Source organism: Pelophylax lessonae (genome assembly GCF_965119305.1).
Source record: "Pelophylax lessonae genome assembly, chromosome: 5".
NCBI classification, from domain to species: domain Eukaryota; kingdom Metazoa; phylum Chordata; class Amphibia; order Anura; family Ranidae; genus Pelophylax; species Pelophylax lessonae.
Window position 1 is genome coordinate 394,075,950 of NC_138772.1, and position 18,384 is coordinate 394,094,333.

An 18,384-nucleotide genomic window follows, 5' to 3' on the forward strand; every position below is an offset into this window, starting at 1 on the left:
AGAGAATATATATTCCAAAGCTCTACATATCCATCATCTGGTAAGAGGCTTCTGTGATATATATCAGGTGAAGATGGCTCACATATACCCTCACCTGTGGTGAATTAAGAGGCTTCATTTGGATTGATCGTTTTTCATGCCCTTAATACATTTAATTTTGGTAAGAAGTAAATCTGGAAAGGTGGTGGGAATTGTCACATCCCTTGCCAATATCACTTCATCATTATTGTCACCAGTTCACACTTCTTGGACACTCACCCATTAGAAATTTGAATTGAAATTTCGGAATTTTTTGTCACCATACACTTGATTGTGGACAATTTGATTGGAATTCCGGATTTTTTTTATTTTTTTTACCGTGCACCTGATTGTGGGCAACTGATTATATATGTCACCATAATTGATTTTTGCACCTTTGTACTATTTGTATTATTTGCATATATTTATGTTGATATATTTGCACATCACATCATTTTTGTAGCACACCAAACTTTTTTCATTAACACAAGGACTTACCTTTCATCTTCTCTGCTGAATTCTCCACAAAAAAGAGCCGTTCTAATCGCTTTCAAGAACTCAAATTTCAGCTTCACACATCTGTAACAGATGAAGGAGGCAGATACGTGATTCTGGTTTGCACGATTAATGCCGTCATCTACACTATCGTGGGAGTTTACGCCCCTAACTCCAAACAGGCTGAATTTTTTTCAAAAGTTCTTCAAATGCGTTTCCAATCATAAACAGGGCAACCTGATAACTTGTGGAGATATGAACTCAGTAGTTGGTCCCCTCTTAAGGGCCATACAGACTATAAGATTTTCTGAAGACTTTTTCCTTCAGATTTACCTTTTCTATGTAGTTCAAGGGCCTGCCAGATTGCATACAAATTGAAAGTGTTTAGGTTTGACCTCATATTATATGGTTTTGGTAAATCTAAAGGAAAAAGTCTTCAGAAAATCTTTTAGTGTGTATGGCCCATTAGACTCAACCTCTAACAGGGCACATTGTCCATCTCCCTTATCTAACCTTCTTTCAAGTGAAGATTCCTATGATACATGGAGATGCTTACCACACCTCCGAAAGAGACTATACATACCATTCTCCAAGGTTCAACTCATATTCACGTATTGACCTGTGTTTGGTAGACAAGCGGTTGCTACAACAGATCTCTTCTTCCGAAATTGCTGACATTACATGGACCATGCTCCTATCTCCGTCACAATTTTGGAATTAGATTTCCTGCTTCCTACATTGCTGTGGAGATGTAACAACAATCTTGTCAAAGATAAACCCACAAATGAGTTGCTCACTCAACATCTCCGCAATTATTTCCTTGTTAATTACACTCATGTCGCTAAAATTTTTACCCTTTGGAATGCACACAAAAGCGTATTTATGTGGCATCTTAACCTAAAAGGTGCCCAAGCCAAGCGAGCCCATTCTGCAAACTACATCGCTTGTTATCTGACTTTAGAAGGTAAGAACAAATCCCACCCTGACCCAAGTACTGCATCTATTCTCGCCAAGCTATGCTTGGAACTTCGCTCTCATTTACAAGAAAAACATGAGCATATACTTTAGCAACTTAAACTTCGCTTTTATTCCATGCATAACAAAGCAGGGAAATACTTAGCCCCCCGTCTGAAATCCCGCAGAAGAAAAAATCCCAAATTCCACACTTTTTCCATCCCTTCACACAACAGAAACGATCTAACCCCAAACACATAGAGGATGCGTTAGCAGACTATTAAATAAATAAGAGGATCAATGCGCTACCCAGAGGGGTTTGATAGGAGTAAATCAATTCCAAGATATCAAATAAATAAAAAAAAAAATGTAGAAAAAGCTGCCAATCTAAATCGGTGTCCCCACCGTGAATTGGTACGTGTATGGTGTGAAAAATCGGCGCTAATTCAAATCATAAATAAATGTGATACACTCTGTGACAATAACGATGTCCACCACTGTGGATAGTGCTCTATATGATAAAACCTGATGCAAAAATGTCGAAGTAAAATCAATCCTCAATGTAAAACTGTAAAAGCGAGCCTATACACAAAAGATCTTCAGTGGATGACTCTGAAAAGACTGTGCATAAATAAAGTCCTCAAAAAAATAGTGTGTCAATCCCAAGGAAATATATATATATATATATATATATATATATATATATATATATATATATAATGCAATCACAAAAGCAATGCAATAGATGAAAAAGGGTGATGATCAATATAATCGTTGATGACCGATATGTGATGAAAAAATTCCTAAAAATATTTCATAAAACAATTCATAAAAAAAGTTGTGTATAAAAATATAAGTGTCTGAGAAAATCCCACAGTGTCCAATATACAATCAAAGATGAATGAAATAAATCTTCAAAGGATCAACCAATCGTAAAATATAACATCAATAATCTGGATATCGATCCAATCTCCAACAAACAGGTGTGTAGTGGCCGCTTACCTCCCATACACACTATCTGCACATGTGTGTAATCCAAACAAGCCGATTGCTTTCCTTTGAACTGGGCTTCCGACCTCTCTCCTCTCTTGCAGGCATGTAATCACTGATGTTCACAGTACATCGATCTCCCAATCCAGTAACGATCTTCAGCTGCACAATATGCTCACTCCAAGCAGTTCCGCCTCATAGGATATAAAATGAGACGCTCATGGTGCAGTAACTTTAAAACCAGTTTAATTACAATAAAAGATACACTTACAATCAAATAGCAACAAACGAGCAAAAGCAATACACTGTAGAACCTCCGGCTACGGCCGTAAACACGGAGGTGACGTCACCCGGCTCTTCCCGACGCGTGTTGCGTCACTACCCACGTGACTTTATCAAGGGATATACCGGGGAATACCCCAATTATCCAACGCTGGTTACCCCTGCAGGGGTGCCGCTCTCCGGTGAGTGCGGGCTACTTAGGAAGGGGAGCACGGGATCCCCCCACCCAGCACCCACATCCTGATCCAACACTGGGAAGCACACCCTCCATTCATGAAATTTCCTTTGGCACTTTTTTACTATATTGCATGATTTTGGACTTTTTAATTGAGCATAATTTATGGACTTTTTTTCACTTATAATACGGACTATTTAAGTATTTATTCTACCACCAGAAATTAATTTATTTATTCCTGGGATCTCTATTATTGTATAATTCTGGATCTTCTTTATGTTGCACTTGGCACATTATATATATTTTATAACTAATTTTATTTTGACGTTGTTTACATATCATATTTCACTTGGATATCCATTATTGCACTGGATTGGGAGACTTCTCCACTTTTAGTATTGTATTTACTTTTGATGATAATCACAGCACTTTGCACTTGGTATCATTCATTACTTGTTTTACTTGGATATCCACACTTATTAATTTAATCACCACCGCCACCTAGTGTTCACACCATTTATTACCAAAGTCACTTTGTCTTAGTCTTAAGACATTGTTTACAGTTTTATTCATTCACACTTGTTCACTTTTTTTATTATTTTTTTTTTTTTTATTATTGTATTTATTAACCATTTATTAGTGCTATTAATTAATGAATTGTTGGTTAATTTATTGAGATTCACATTTCATACTGTGGCTTAATACCATTGGGTATATTTAAGGACCATTGCCTATATTATTTATATACTTATCATCTACATATACCTAGATTTGTGAGACACGCCATTGTATATATTTTCTATAGTTCTTATTTTTCTGGCAGCGCCAATTACCCTACCACTTTTCTCATTATCTTAATGCTGACATACCCCCAAACCTCGCTCCTAAAAACTCACTAAATCCTAACAGACTTTAGTAGAATATCTTATTATAAAGTCAACTATTCCAAATCTCTAATAATGAATCTAAACATCCCTAATGCCATTGTAACTACATTAAAAAGAGCTTGAAAGAAGAAAAACCCCAATAATGGGATTTATATAGTGCTTGCTAATACTACTCTGGGATAGGCAATTACTTGTCTATACCCTAGATAGTAAATATAGGTCATCAAAAGTGGTGTAGATAAATAAAATAAATAATGTGTATGCCAAGTGAATGTGTTAAATAATTTGCACAATAAATATAGTATAGATAAACTACACAAAAATATATTCCACAATATTATTCGCAGTAAAAGTTTGCACAAAATGTACACAGTAGATACTATTGTGTAATAAAGTGCATAATAGTGCCAATAGATAAATGAGGATTAAAAGATGTGCCAAGGAATGTCCAAATACAAAGTTCATAGGTGACTTTAGTGCATGTATAAAATTCGGTGCCAAATAAATAAAGTGCAGGTGCTTGGTGCGAATCCTCCAGTAGTCCAACTGCTGGTACTTGGGCATGATAGAATGGGATTAAAGGGGGTGTGCACTCACCAGATGTAGTGGGTCTTAACTACCATATGGCAAAAAGACCTTCAGGGCTTTATGGCCTCCTGCGCCTGGAAGAGGTATCTGCTGGGCCTTGTAGTCCCTCTGTGGTCCGGAATCCCTCTCCTGGATATCGATCCTCAGGGTCCGTTTTTAGGGAAAAATAAAGCGCTCCAGATAGTGCAGTACCATTAATAAGTAGCCTTTATTAAGTAAAACTTATCGCACAGTACAAAAAATGTAAAAATTAAAGGTTGCGCCTGCTGAGAATGGTGCCTATGAGTGGAGAGCGGTATCTACCGGCTTGCGTTCCACCAGGCTCCCAGAGCGTGCAGCGTGCGTTCCACCTGACGCACGTTTCGTCAGAGCGTGTGACGTCCCATTGCGTCGGCTATGATTGTTCCACCTTTTGCAGGCTTGGGGAAACAGGAGTTTTGGTTCCATTTCTTCCCCTGAGACAACACCCGCCCACAGGTGTCTGTCCATGTCTCTCATTAGCCGCCCCACGTGGCATTAGGCGTGGAGCTCACCCCACCTCCTTGGGGGTACATAGGGGAGGTTTTTGCACCAGGAATGGCAGACTCACTCAGTCACCTAGGAGAATCATCCCACACCACTGGCTTCACATTTGTATGCCTTGGGAGACTTCCACTCACTCTGGTATATTCGTTTATTCCCTATGGATTTCACACTTTACTACCCCTATATATCTCTCACTCTTTCTTGACTTTTTTTTGCCACACTCTCTATTGGTAATATGGTTTTGTTTTCCTCCACTTCCCTGGCCTCCATCTGTTTCACTATACATCTTTGATCTTTTTATCTCTTGCTCCATACTCCTGCTTGTGCTCTGCTATATGTATATTACACAATTACCTCCTTTACTCCATTACTATATATAGTAGATGACCTTATTTCATTATTTTTAAATATTCTTATATACGCATATACACCTATATTTGTTACAGCAAACCGCTATGGAGCACAAGGGATATCTTCCCACATTCGATATATCACACTTATCTGCCACATGTCCCCCCTTGGAGGCTGTCAGTTTGTTCCACTCCTTCAACTCCCGGATAAGGCGTTTGCGGCCGCTACCTGGGGGTTGCACGGGTCTCTCATCCCGGCTCAGCCTTTAGGCTACATTCACACCTGAGCGTAGCGTTTTTCGCGCGTTTTTTACCGCGATTTTACCGCGATTTTTGCGGCGATTTTTACCGCGATTTTACCGCGATTTTTACCGCGATTTTTGTGCAGGCGTTTTTAGATTGAATAGAGATCAATGGAAAACGCCTGTAATCTGCCCAAAAAGAAGCTCATGTACTTTTTTGAGCGTTGGGCGTTTTGTATACAGCTTCAAAACGCTCAGATGTGAACAGAGGCCATTGAAATGAATAGGATTTGTCTTGTTGGGCATTTTGAGAGCTGATCCTAGAGCAGAAAAACGCCCCAAAAACGCCCCAAAACGCCTACATGTGAACGGAGCCTTAGGTCCATTTTTAAATAAAATGTTATGATTACTGCATTGTATTTTGATACTATGTTGTATTAGATTTATAGACCAAATACGCATCTGCTTTTGAAGAAGTGAGTCAAATCTCACAAAATGCATTGAGCCTCAAGATGTTTATGTACCAATGTGCAATGTATACTGTTATGGACCTATATGTATACTTTTTTGTATTTTTGCTGTTTGATCCTGTCTACTGTGTATTGTATGACAAAATAAAATGCAGTATTTATGACCTATGGTACCCACCTTATTTTAAGTCCCTTGGGCGTTTTTCTTTTCTTTTTATGTACGAATAGGGATGGAGGTGTGTTACCTATAAAGCAGTCTCAGACCCTGCTCTCTTTTTCGCAGGGTGGTAATAGATCCAGTGGAGCTGAGTACAGAGTGGGCGAAGCTGAACTGACTGACCGGAGCAGCGAGAGCCGAACATCCCCTGTGACACAGGAGCAGGAGGGGGAGATACTTCGCCTGGGTGACCGGATAATCACAAGTGGACACTGCTGTGTGAAAGAGTGCCTGGTGACATCCAAAATCGCATGTATAAACCTGCATCCATTACACACTGACCGCAGATAGGATTTCATACACATCATTTCTATGGAATTACAAATATCACACTGAAGAGTGATAAGAGCTCCAACTGCCGGCGAAGATTCCGCAAGGCCTTGCTAGGACAGGAACTTGAGTACTCACAGTTCTTAAAGGGGACCTGTAATAATATTAGAAGCTTATTAAGTGAAGATAAGAAATTGCTAGTTCTGATTCTAGAAGAGATTCAGCAGTGTTCAAGGATAATATATATAGCAATAGCTTGACAGTTAGAGTTGATAATTCAGTCAGTCACCATTATTCATTGAATATAACACCTTTTTTGCTAAGCACCTATTTCCACAGTGTCAGTCCCTTGAACTCCATCGTGATTTCTGGGGTGCAACTGATTGACACTGCAATATTAGTTATTACTGAACCCTATTTGTTATTAATAAGTTTGATTGGTTTACCTTTTGCTTCAGTAAACAATAAGAATCGTATCTCCATTGTGTCAGTGTATTTTTGGAGATTACCACTGAAATGTCTGAACTTACAGTGCCCAGCGGGTCAGATACTTCTCAGGGTCAATGCAAAACCAAGAACGTGCTGCGCTAGACCATAAATACAGCCAGGTCCATAAATATTGGGACATCGACACAATTCTAATCTTTTTGGCTCTATACACCACCACAATAGATTTGAAATGAAACAAACAAGATGTGCTTTAATTGCAGACTTTCAGCTTTAATTTGAGGGTATTTACATCCAAATCAGGTGAAAGGTGTAGGAATTACAACAGTTTGTATATGTGCCTCCCACTTTTTAAGGGACCAAAAGTAATCAGACAATTGACTGCTCAGCTGTTCCATGGCCAGGTGTGTGTTCTTCCCAAATGATCCCATTTACAAGGAGCAGATAAAAGATCCAGAGTTAATTTCAAGTGTGCTATTTGTATTTGGAATATGTTGCTGTCAACTCTCAATATGAGATCCAAAGAGCTGTCACTATCAGTGAAGCAAGCCATCATGAGGCTGGAAAAAACAAAGCAAACCCATGAGAGAGATAGCAAAAACATTAGGTGTGGCCAAATCAAGTGTTTGGAACATCCTTAAAAAGAAAGAACGCACCGGTGAGCTCAGCAACACCAAAAGACCCAGAAGACCACGGAAAACAACTGTGGTGGATGACTGAAGTATGTGTAAGTGTGTCAAAGTCAACAATCAAGAGAAGACTTCACCAGAGTGAATACAGAGGGTTCACCACAAGATGTAAATCATTGGTAAACCTTAAAAACAGCAAGGCCAGATTAGAGTTTGCCAAACAACGGCAAAAAAGCCTTCACAGTTCTGGAACAACATCCTATGGACAGATGAGACCAAGATCAACTTGTACCAGAGTGATGGGAAGATAAGAGTATGGAGAAGGAAAGGAACTGCTCATGATCCAAAGCAAACCACCTGATCAGTGAAGCATGGTGGGGGGTAGTGTCATGGCGTGGGTGGGCATGTATGGCTGCCAATGGAACTGGTTCTCTTGTATTTTTTGATGATGTGACTGCTGACAAAAGCAGCAGAATGAATTATGAAGTGTTTCGGGCAATATTATCTGCTAATATTCAGCCAAATGCTTCAGAACTCATTGGACGGCGCTTTACAGTACAGATGGACAATGACCCGAAGCATACTGCGAAAGCAACCAAAGAGTTTTTTAAGGGAAAGAAGTGGAATGTTATGCAATGGCCAAGTCAATCACCTGACCTGAATCTGATTGAGCATGCATTTCACTTGCTGAAGACAAAACTGAAGGGAAAATGCCCCAAGAACAAGCTGGAACTGAAGACAGTTGCAGTAGAGGCCTGGCAGAGCATCACTAGGGAGGAAACCCAGCATCTGGTGATTTCTATGCGTTCTAGACTTCAGGCTGTAATTGGCTGCAAAGGATTTGCAACCAAGTGTTAAAAAGTGAAAGTTTGATTTATGATTGTTAATCTGTCCCATTACTTTTGGTCCCTTAAAAAGTGGGAGGCACATATACAAACTGTCTGCAGTTAAAGCACATCTTGTTTGTTTCATTTCAAATCCATTGTGGTGGTGTATAGAGCCAAAAAGATTAGAATTGTGTTGATGTCCCAATATTTATGGACCTGAGTGTAAGTGCCAAATAAATTCACAAATCAAATCTGAGAGTACAAAACTGAAATGCTGAAATCCCAATACGCCAATCACCTCTGTGAGGGTGCTCCAATCCACCACCACTAAATTAAAGCCTCTCACCTTAATTTCTGACCCAGGAATAACCCAGGGTCAAATGTAGTAGTCCCCCACAGGGGTTTAATGGATGGTCGGCAGGGTCTCACAAGGGGACATCCGGGATCCAATGGCACTTACACCCACACATAAATGACCAGGTAGGGAGAAAAGGAAGAAAGATCTAATGCTCTCCGCTGGGTTAATATTAAGCAATTTATTATAGCAAATACACTTACAAGAAGAGCACTCAATAGTGCAAATACAACAGCGGTTTCCGTGGATAGGGAGAGGATGTGACGTCGGCAGCTAGGCTCCGCCCCCCTGTACGCATTACGTCGGCGCTCAGGGCGATGACTTCTTGTTGGGATTCCGTTGAACCCGTGACCAGTCACATCCCAGGCGGTAGCCCTGCTTACTAGGCTACCGTCCTTTCTGGACATTACTCCCTGAAGCCTATTATTCAACCCTAGTCTTGCAAGCCTTGCACATCACCCTTGATTCCCCACACCTGGTACTTCCCTATATAAGTCCAGCCCCTTGCACTCCAGCTTGCTGATTATTGAGCTCCTGAGCCAGGTCATTTTGCCATCAAATGTCCCAATAAGATTCTAAGAACTATTGCCGTCACGGAGCTAAAGGAGCAATCACAGACTCCAACCCGCCAGCAGCCCCTGAAGATAACAACACGGCGGCTCATGGATCCCACTTCATCGTCCCCATCCTCATCGACATCGAGGGGCGACAACTCCCCTGTTCTGCTATGTTAGACTCCGGGGCGGGAGGCAACTTCATGTACCTAATCTTCGCCCGCGAAAAGAACATTCCACTGACAATCAAGGCAGCCCCCCTTGATCTGGAAACCGTCGACGGATCCCCACTCTCCTAAGGGCCGGCCACTCACGAGACCATCGAACTACAACTCCTTATAGAACCCGTTCACCACGAGAAGATCCACTTCTCGCTGATCACCTCCCCGAAGTTCCCGGTGATCTTGGGCATCCCATGGTTGGCCACCCACAACCCCTCGCTGGACTGGGAAACCCGCTGCATACGGTTTCCGTCCGAGTTCTGCTCGCTAAATTGCTCCCACAAATCCGTCCTTCCACCCGAAGACACCACCATCTTCAAACTAACCATCAAGGATCTGCTACCCCCTCAATACCGCGAGTTTTCAGGATGTCTGCGACAAGAAAAACGCAGACAAGCTGCCACCACACCGCCCCCACGACTGCCCTATAGAGCTGTTGCCCGTGGCCGAAATACCCTTTGGCAGTATCTACCCCCTCTCAGAGCCTGAACTCAAGGCCTTGAAAGAGTACCCGGACAAGGACCTAAGGAAGAGGTTCATCTGGCCCTCTACCTCCCCCGCAGGAGCCCCCTTTTTCTTCGTAGAAAAAAAAGACTCCTCCCTGCATTGACTACAGGAAACTTAACGACATAACCGTAAAGAACCGGTACCCACTCCCAATGATTTCAGAACTCCTCGAGAGACTCCGGGCAGCGAAGATTTTCACTAAACTCGACCTCCGAGGGGCCTACAACCCCATCTGAATCCGCCCTGGGGAGGAATGGAAGACCGCCTTTCGGACACATTATGGTCACTTTGAGTACCTAGTCATGCCTTTCGGACTCTGCAATGCTCCCGCCACCTTCCAGCACTTCATTAACGACGTCCTCAGGGACATGCTCGATCTGTTTGTAGTCGTTTACCTGGATGACATCTTGATCTTCTCTGAAGACCTCGAGCAGCACCTCGAACACATCTGCAGGGTACTGCAGAGACTCTGACAGAACTCTCTCTATATCAAGCTAGAGAAATATGAGTTTGAGCTAACCACCACTCAGTTCCTTGGATACATCTTCTCCCCAGAGGGCCTAAGTATGGACCCGGGGAAGGTCCAAGCCGTGATGAACTGGCCCATTCTGAGAAACGAGAAGGAGATACAAAGATTCATTGGCTTCGCCAACTTCTATCGGAAGTTTTTCCGGAACTTCCCCAAGGTCATAGCACCAATCACCCAATTCACTAAGAAAGCAGTCCTCCTTCTCCTGGACACCCGAGGCACAAGAGGCCTTCACCACGTTGAAACTCCTCTTCACTTCTGCTCCAATCCCAATCCACCCGAATCCCAAGCTGCCATTTACAGTCAAAGTGGATGCATCTGACTCCGCGGTGGGGGCTGTTCTGTCACAACGGACAGGGGAGAAGATGCTACTACACCCGTGCACATATTTCTCCCGCCAGATGTCCCCCTCCGAGAAGAATTATGACATCTGGAACAAGGAACTACTGGCGATCAAGGATGCCTTCTACGAGTGGAGACACCTGCTGGAGGGAGCCACCAACCCCATAATCGTACTAACTGACCACAAGAACCTCGAGTTCATCCGCAGCGCTAAGAGACTCTCAGCCAGACAGGCCAGATGGAGCCTATTGTTTTCCCGCTTCAACTTTCTCATCACCTATCGCCCCGAATCAAAGAACAGTAAGGCTGACGCCCTCTCCAGAATGTTTTCCGAGCCCTTGCAGAGTAACATGGGCCAAAACAAGGGCAGAGAGAAGGGTCGTAGGGGCCACCTACTCTAAAGAACTCCTGGGCACAATCAAAGAAGGATACGAAAATGACCCCTTCCTAGCCCACCCCACAAGGAATGTCAGCCTTACGTTTAAGAATGGTCATTGGTTTCATCAGGACCTACAGTTATATGTACCAGAAATCGCACGGCTCGAAGTACTCAAACTCAACCATGACTTCAAGCTGGCCGGCCATCCAGGCACAAGAAAGACCCAGGAGCTTCTCTCCCGCTCCTTCTGGTGGCCAACATACAAGGAGGACATCAAGAGGTACATCTCCTCGTGCACGGTCTGTGCCCGCAATAAGACTCCTCGTTCCTCTCCCGTGGGTCTGTTACAACCTCTCCTAATTCCCTCCCGCCCCTGGGGCTCGATCTCCATGGACTTTGTGGTGGACCTTGCTCCTTCAAAAGGGATGAACACTATCCTGGTCGTAGTCGACCTCCTCACCAAGATGGCCCATTTCATCCTCTACAAAGGCCTACCCACCGCCAAACAGACGGCCGATCTTATTCTCAGAGAAGTCTTCAGGCTGCATGGGATGCCGGACGACGTGGTCTCCAATTTGCCTCTAAGTTCTGGAAGAACTTATGCCTGGCGCTCGGGGGTTAAAGTGAACCTGTCCTCCGCCTTCCACCCTCAGTCAAACAGGCAGACAGAGAGGACAAATCAGACCCTAGAGCAGTACCTACGCTGTTTCAGGTCCCACCTGCAGGATGACTGGCTTGACCATCTCCCCACGGCCGAGTTTGCCTACAACAATGCTGAGCACAGCTCAACCAAGCAGAGCCCCTTCTTTGCCAACACAGGCTTGCACCCGGTGTTCATACCCCACCTACCCGTCGCCTCCGACCTCCCAGCAGTGGCTAAACCCCTAACAACCCTACAGGAGGCACAAAAGAACATTATAAACAACCTCCAGCTCACCCAGAGGCGCTTTAAACAGGGAGCAGACAGACGCCGCAAACCCACCCCGGGCTTCCATGTGGGAGACAAGGTGTGGCTGTCCACCAGGAACCTCAGATTGAAGGTTCCCTCCAAAAAGTTGGCCCAAAAATACATTGGTCCGTTCCGGATCTCTGCTCATATTAACGAGGTCACGTTCCAGCTCGATCTTCCAGACTCCATTAGGGTGCACCCTGTCTTCCATTGCTCCCTCCTCAAGCCATACGTTGAGAACACCTTCACAGGCCGCCACTCACCCCCTCCACCACCCGTGAGGGTACAGGGTGAATAAGAATACGCTGTCGCAAAGATCCTCGACTCCAGGATCCACCGGGGAAGACTACAATACCTAATTGGGTGGGAGGGCTACCCTCCTGAGGATAACTCCTGGGAACCAAAAGAAAACGTCCACACCCCCAGACTGGTAAAAGAGTTCCACCAACGGCACCCCGGTAAGCCTGCCCCTGTGGTGCCCGGAGGTCACCTTGGAAGGGGGGGGGTACTGTCAGGATTCGAACCCGTGACCAGCCACATCCCAGGCGCTAGCCCTGCTTACTAGGCTACCGTCCTTTCTGGACATTCCTCCCTGAAGCCTATTATTCAACCCTAGTCTTGCCAAGCCTTGCTCATCACCCTTGATTCCCCACACCTGGTACTTCCCTATATAAGTCCAGCCCTTGCACTCCAGCTTGCTGATTATTGAGCTCCTGAGCCTTGATCAAGCTTCTCCTAACCTGCTGCTCTTGCCTACTACCACAAATCCACTGCTGACAAGGAATTGACTACCGATTACTCTTCTGCTTTGTCCCTACCTACTGAACTGCTACCTCCGTTGCCGATCCAGATTGTCTGACCACGCTTACTGCTGCCTGCCCCGACCTTTGGCTCGTCTGACTTCTCTCTGGTTATCCCTTGTCTGCTCCTCCGCCTCCAGACCAAACCTGCACTCTGCCTGGCTGGGTGATCCTGGGGACCGCGACCTGTTGTTAGCTTGCAGCGCAGTCTATCCCCACAATCAGGGGCTCTAGTGAAAACCAGCTAGCACTTAGTTTCCACACCTCAGGTGAACCCGTGTCCTCATCAGAGTACTACCTGGTGTCCATCCGGTATCCAGCACTGCTACCACCGTAGCCAACCCGGATTGTCTGACCACGCCTCTGCCAGACTTCCTGCACCTACTTCCTGCCTGGGGTCCTTGCCACTGGGCTCCACTCCTACCTCCGGCCAGCAGTCCTCTGACTCAGGTGAGCCTGTAGGATTGTTACATTTCTTCAGCAAGGGGTGGAGACTACACATACGTACCACAATTTAACGGCCGAGCTGGCCCACGGCTCTGAACTCCAATTGGCTACAATTCTCTAGTCCCCGCCCATCAGAGAAACGCTGGAGCATGGACCGCTGCATTCCCAGAACTGATCACATAACAAACAGGATACTATAGCGTCCTAGTCTATCACCACTCTAGCTAAGGGGACCGTATATCCAAAATAGCCACAGATTACTCAAAATAAATAATGGAGTCGTCTGCCAGACCTCACATATACCCCTCTAGAATCACCTATTGAGGATATTAAACCAATGTACATATGGGCTTCTACATAGACCATACAGAAAAAGGATATATAAAAATACAATAAAAATATATATAAAATCCCGGACAATATATAGTCATATAAATACATAAAGATTACTATTAAATCCTGCCCATTATTAGAACTATAAAAATATAAATATATAGTTATAAAAAGATAAAAAATATGTATTTATTTAAAAAAAAAAACACATAAACCTCTATGGCGCTTCCCTCAACCATATCAATGGCCTACACTTTACTTGTCAGTTATAAAGCAATTCAGGTCAAAGTCCACATTCAGACCCCTAGGCGATAGGACTTTAGTTTTGAAAATCCAAAAGGATTCTCTCCTACTTAGTTGGAGGATATAATTGCCACCCCTCCAATGCCTTTTAACTTGCTCTATGCCCCAAAAACGCAGAGATGCAGGTTTCCTGTCATGGACCTCCCTAAAATGTCTTGACACATTGTGCGAGACTTCTCCCTTTTTGATGTTTTTAATATGTTCTGCTTGCACATTTAAACATCTTGATGTAAGTCCTATATATTGGATATACTTCTCAGGGTCAGGTGAGTGCAGAGGAACTTCACCTAACCAGCAGCCCTCAAGGGGTCGTGCTACAAAAAAATTACCTTTCCTTTTCAATCTGCAGCTGCTGTAATTTTCTGAAAATGCAATGCAATATGGCTACCTGGAGTTGTTCTGTACACAGAAACAGAATGTCCTGCTTGTGTGATTGGCTCACCAATTTTCCCAGAAGTCTGCCTATAATACAAGTCAAATTTCAGGCATCCCCTGCAACAAAAATGTCATTTTTGGTGAGATACTCCCAATAGGAACAGGTCTAAAGGGATGCAGGCTGCACATCTGATTGATAATTATAAAACCACTCCCATTAGACCCACTCAGCACAGAGGCACAGAGGAACAAACAGCGATTTCTTCAGAATAACAAAAGGTAGAAATCTGCAACAAAGGTTGTTATAATCCTTGCAATGTACATAAATCACCCAGAGGGGTATGTTTTTATCCTCAACAAAAGTGGAGTAACACTTAAACATTAGACCTAGAAATCTAATTTGAAGTATCAATCATTTGCAGAGAAAACATCCCTAAAAATTGTAGTATTCCTAGTAATTCATTATTTGGAAAAGGTGCCTCTTTAAATCATAGATCCCCAACAGCCGTTTATAAATCAAAATTAGAGTGTAATTTATTTCAAGAAAATATTCCGCAAAAAAATAGTTTTCCTTACATTACCAGTATTAAGTTATTTCCACATAAGCAAGATTCAAACAGGCCCCCAACAGCCCATTTTAAATCTAGAAATCACATTTAGAATGTAATTTATCCACAGAAAGAACACGTTTAAAGACTGTAGTTTGCTCTAGACCCCAAATTGAACAGGATCTCCAACAGGCATTTTTAAATTAAGAAATGATCAATACAGTGCCATTTATACCCAGAACAAAGGGTATTGCTGTGCCTCCATTCCCAGTAATAATTTATCTGGACTTGAGCTCCAACTTACACAGGATCCCCAACAGTCATTTTTAAATCTAGAGATGAAATTTTGAGTGATGTCTACTCACAGAAAAACAGCTAAAACCTGGCATAGTAAGTCAGTGTGTTAGAAGTCCTTTGTAAAACTGTCAAAATGCCACTTAGAATTAAAGGGATATCTACTTTCAGCAGTGCCTAAGCACAGTGTGGAAGTAGTGAGGTGTGGTAGTGGCTGCTACTGAAAGTTTCCCTTGCTGACTTGTACTCTTTTCCTTACCAGCTTCTGACAGTGATCCCTGTAGGCTTATCCAGGTCTGCCGCAGGCGACAGAGAGTGGTGGATTGATGCATATAATTTTCGGACTGAACTTCACCCAGTTCAATTTCAGTCGTAAGTGGCATTTTGACAGTTTTGTGAAATATTTCTAATACACTGAGCTACTGCACCACGTTTTAGCTGTTTTGAATGACTATGCCATATATTACTTTACCTATGTCCCCTATTTAAACCTTTGGCTGCAAAATTGGTGTGCAGTTTTTAACCATATTAACACTTCACATCAGCAATCATCCTGAAAACACCAGTACATCTGTTTTTTTATGTCTGCAGAAAGTACACCTCAAAAGATTTCAGTACATTTCAAATACAGAATGAAATAATTAGCATTTGCCCCAGTGTGAACAGAACTCCCAACAGCCATTTTTAATTCTATAAATTATAATGTAATTTATTTGCAAAGAAAACCTCCTAGTAATTATTTATTTATTTGCACTTAAGCCTCAATTTGAATAGGGCCCCCAGCAGCCATTTTAAATCTAGAAGACCTCTCTCACATTGATTTGGGGCCCCTGGTAGTGTAAACAGGAGGCACAGGAGTGCAGAGGAGTATGAGTGCCTGTAAGCCTTGCTAGCAGCAGGGCAGGTGTCCACGCTGGGCAGGTGAAGTTGTCAGAAGGCTGGTGGGCAGCCAGTAGCCAGTAGGCAGCAGGCTGAGGCAGGCTGGTACTGGTGATGCCGGGCAGCTGAGTCGATTGCTGGTAGCAGACTGTAGGTCAGCCAGAGCAGCAGGGTGGTAGTCAGGTACTGGTGACAGAAAGCAGAATAGCAGAGTCAGGCAGGCCAGGTCATACACAGACAGAATGGATCGGGTACAGGGCACAAGCAGGAGCGTGGTCAGGAAATAAGCTGGGTCTGAGACCAATCAGTGAAGCAGGTGCCAATGAGAACAGACAGAAGCAGAGGTCAGGTGACAAGGCAAGTGCACAGGTGCGCATGGGTATGCACATTAGCATTAGTGCCCAAAGTGAACATGTATAAGCCTGTGCACAGAAGTTTGTCCAGAGGAGTCATGCCCTTCCTTACAATGATGTTCTTATTTCACTGTAAAAAATATATATATACAGTATAAATATTGTAGTAAGAATGTGTATTGCCTTTGAAAAAAAAACTAAGCCACTTTCTTATCAGGACTCACACCAGCAAGATTCATAGAAAAGAAACATTTCAGTGTATTTAACCCCTTCAATACCAAGCACTTTCACCCCCTTCCTTCCCAGGCCAATTTTCAGCTTTAAGTGCTGTTGCAATTTGAATGACAATTGCGCTGTCATACAACACTGTACCCATATCTTTTTTTTTTTTTTCATTCTTTTCACACAAATAGAGCTTTCTTTTGAAAGTTTTTACAACCACTGGGTTTTTTCTTTTTGCTAAATACATTTAAAAATTACAGAGAATCTTGAAAAAATGCATTTTTCTTAATTTCTGTTATAAAATTTTGCAAATAAACGTTCTTCATAAATTTAGACCAAACTGTATTCTGCTACATTTCTTTGGTGAAAACAACCCAAATCAGTGTTTATTATTGAATCTGTAGGAAAATCCACAAACTATGGTATACCGTATATACTATATTGCAAAAAGGTGACCAGGTGCGCTTCGCGATAAACAATCAGCCATCATCATGAACTACATAGCCATTACATAATTGGTTTAAAGCAAAACAACTTGAAAATTGAACCTTAATCACAAATAAAAAATCTGCATGGTTCTCCCAGAGAAAACAGAAGTGAAAACAGGCAACACATATAGTGATAGAGTTCTGTGACAGATCCCTCTCCACCAATAAAACTAGCCTCTTACCAGAGACTCTGGGTCTCAAATGATAGAGAGCAAAAGCGCTTTGTTCTCCACTCTTCTGTATATCATTTAAGAAGAAAGACTTGTCATCAGCTAAGATGGTTCAGCATATAACTTGCGATATCCGATTATCACCCAGATAATTCAATGCGTGACCAACAGTACCAACACTAATACTAAAAGATACATTTTGTTATCAGCAAACTTAAGATTATACAGTATCTCACAAAAGTCTGTACACCCCTTACATTTTTGTAAATATTTTATTATATCTTTTCATGTGACAACAATGAAGAAATTGCTACAATGTAAAGTAGTGAGTGTACAGCTTGTATAACAGTGTAAATTTGCTGTCAGCCATTAATGTCTAAATCACTGGCAACAAAAGTGAGTACACCCCTAAGTAAAAATGTTCAAATTGGGCCCAATTAGCCATTTTCCCTCCCGTTGTCATGTGATTCATTAGTGTGATTCATTGGTGTTATCGCACCCACTCATACTGGTCACTGGAAGTTCAACATGGCACTTCATGGCAAAGAACTCTCTGAGGATCTGAAAAAAATAATTGTTGCTCTACATAAAGATGGCCTAGTCTATAGGAAAATTACCAAGACCCTGAAACTGAGCTGCAGCACGGGGGCCAAGACCATACAGCAGTTTAACAGGACAGGTTCCACTCAGAACAGGTGCCGCCATGGTCGACCAAAGGAGATGAGTTCATGTGCTCAGCATCATATTCAGAGGTTGTCTTTGGGAAATAGACATGTGAGTGCTGCCAGCATTGCTGCAGAGGTTGATGGGATCGGGGGTCAGCCTGTCAGTGCTCAGACCAAAAGCCGCACATTGCATCAAATTGGTCTGCATGGCTGTCGTCCCCGCAGGAAGCCTCTTCTAAAGATAATGCAAAAGAAAGCCTGCAAACAGTTTGCTGAAGACAAGCAGACTAAGAACATAAATGACT

General features: G+C 42.9%; 1 pseudogene across 1 annotated transcript in view; it reads left to right on the forward strand.

Moving 5' to 3' along the window:
• The first annotated feature begins 1,194 nt into the window (after nucleotides 1-1,194).
• Nucleotides 1,195-18,384, forward strand: part of LOC309556533 — an 84,527-nt pseudogene continuing 67,337 nt past the window's right edge. Inside the window, exon 1 of the transcript in view lies at nucleotides 1,195-1,477. The product of the transcript in view is annotated as an uncharacterized misc_RNA (transcript). The remainder of the gene's footprint in view (nucleotides 1,478-18,384) is intronic.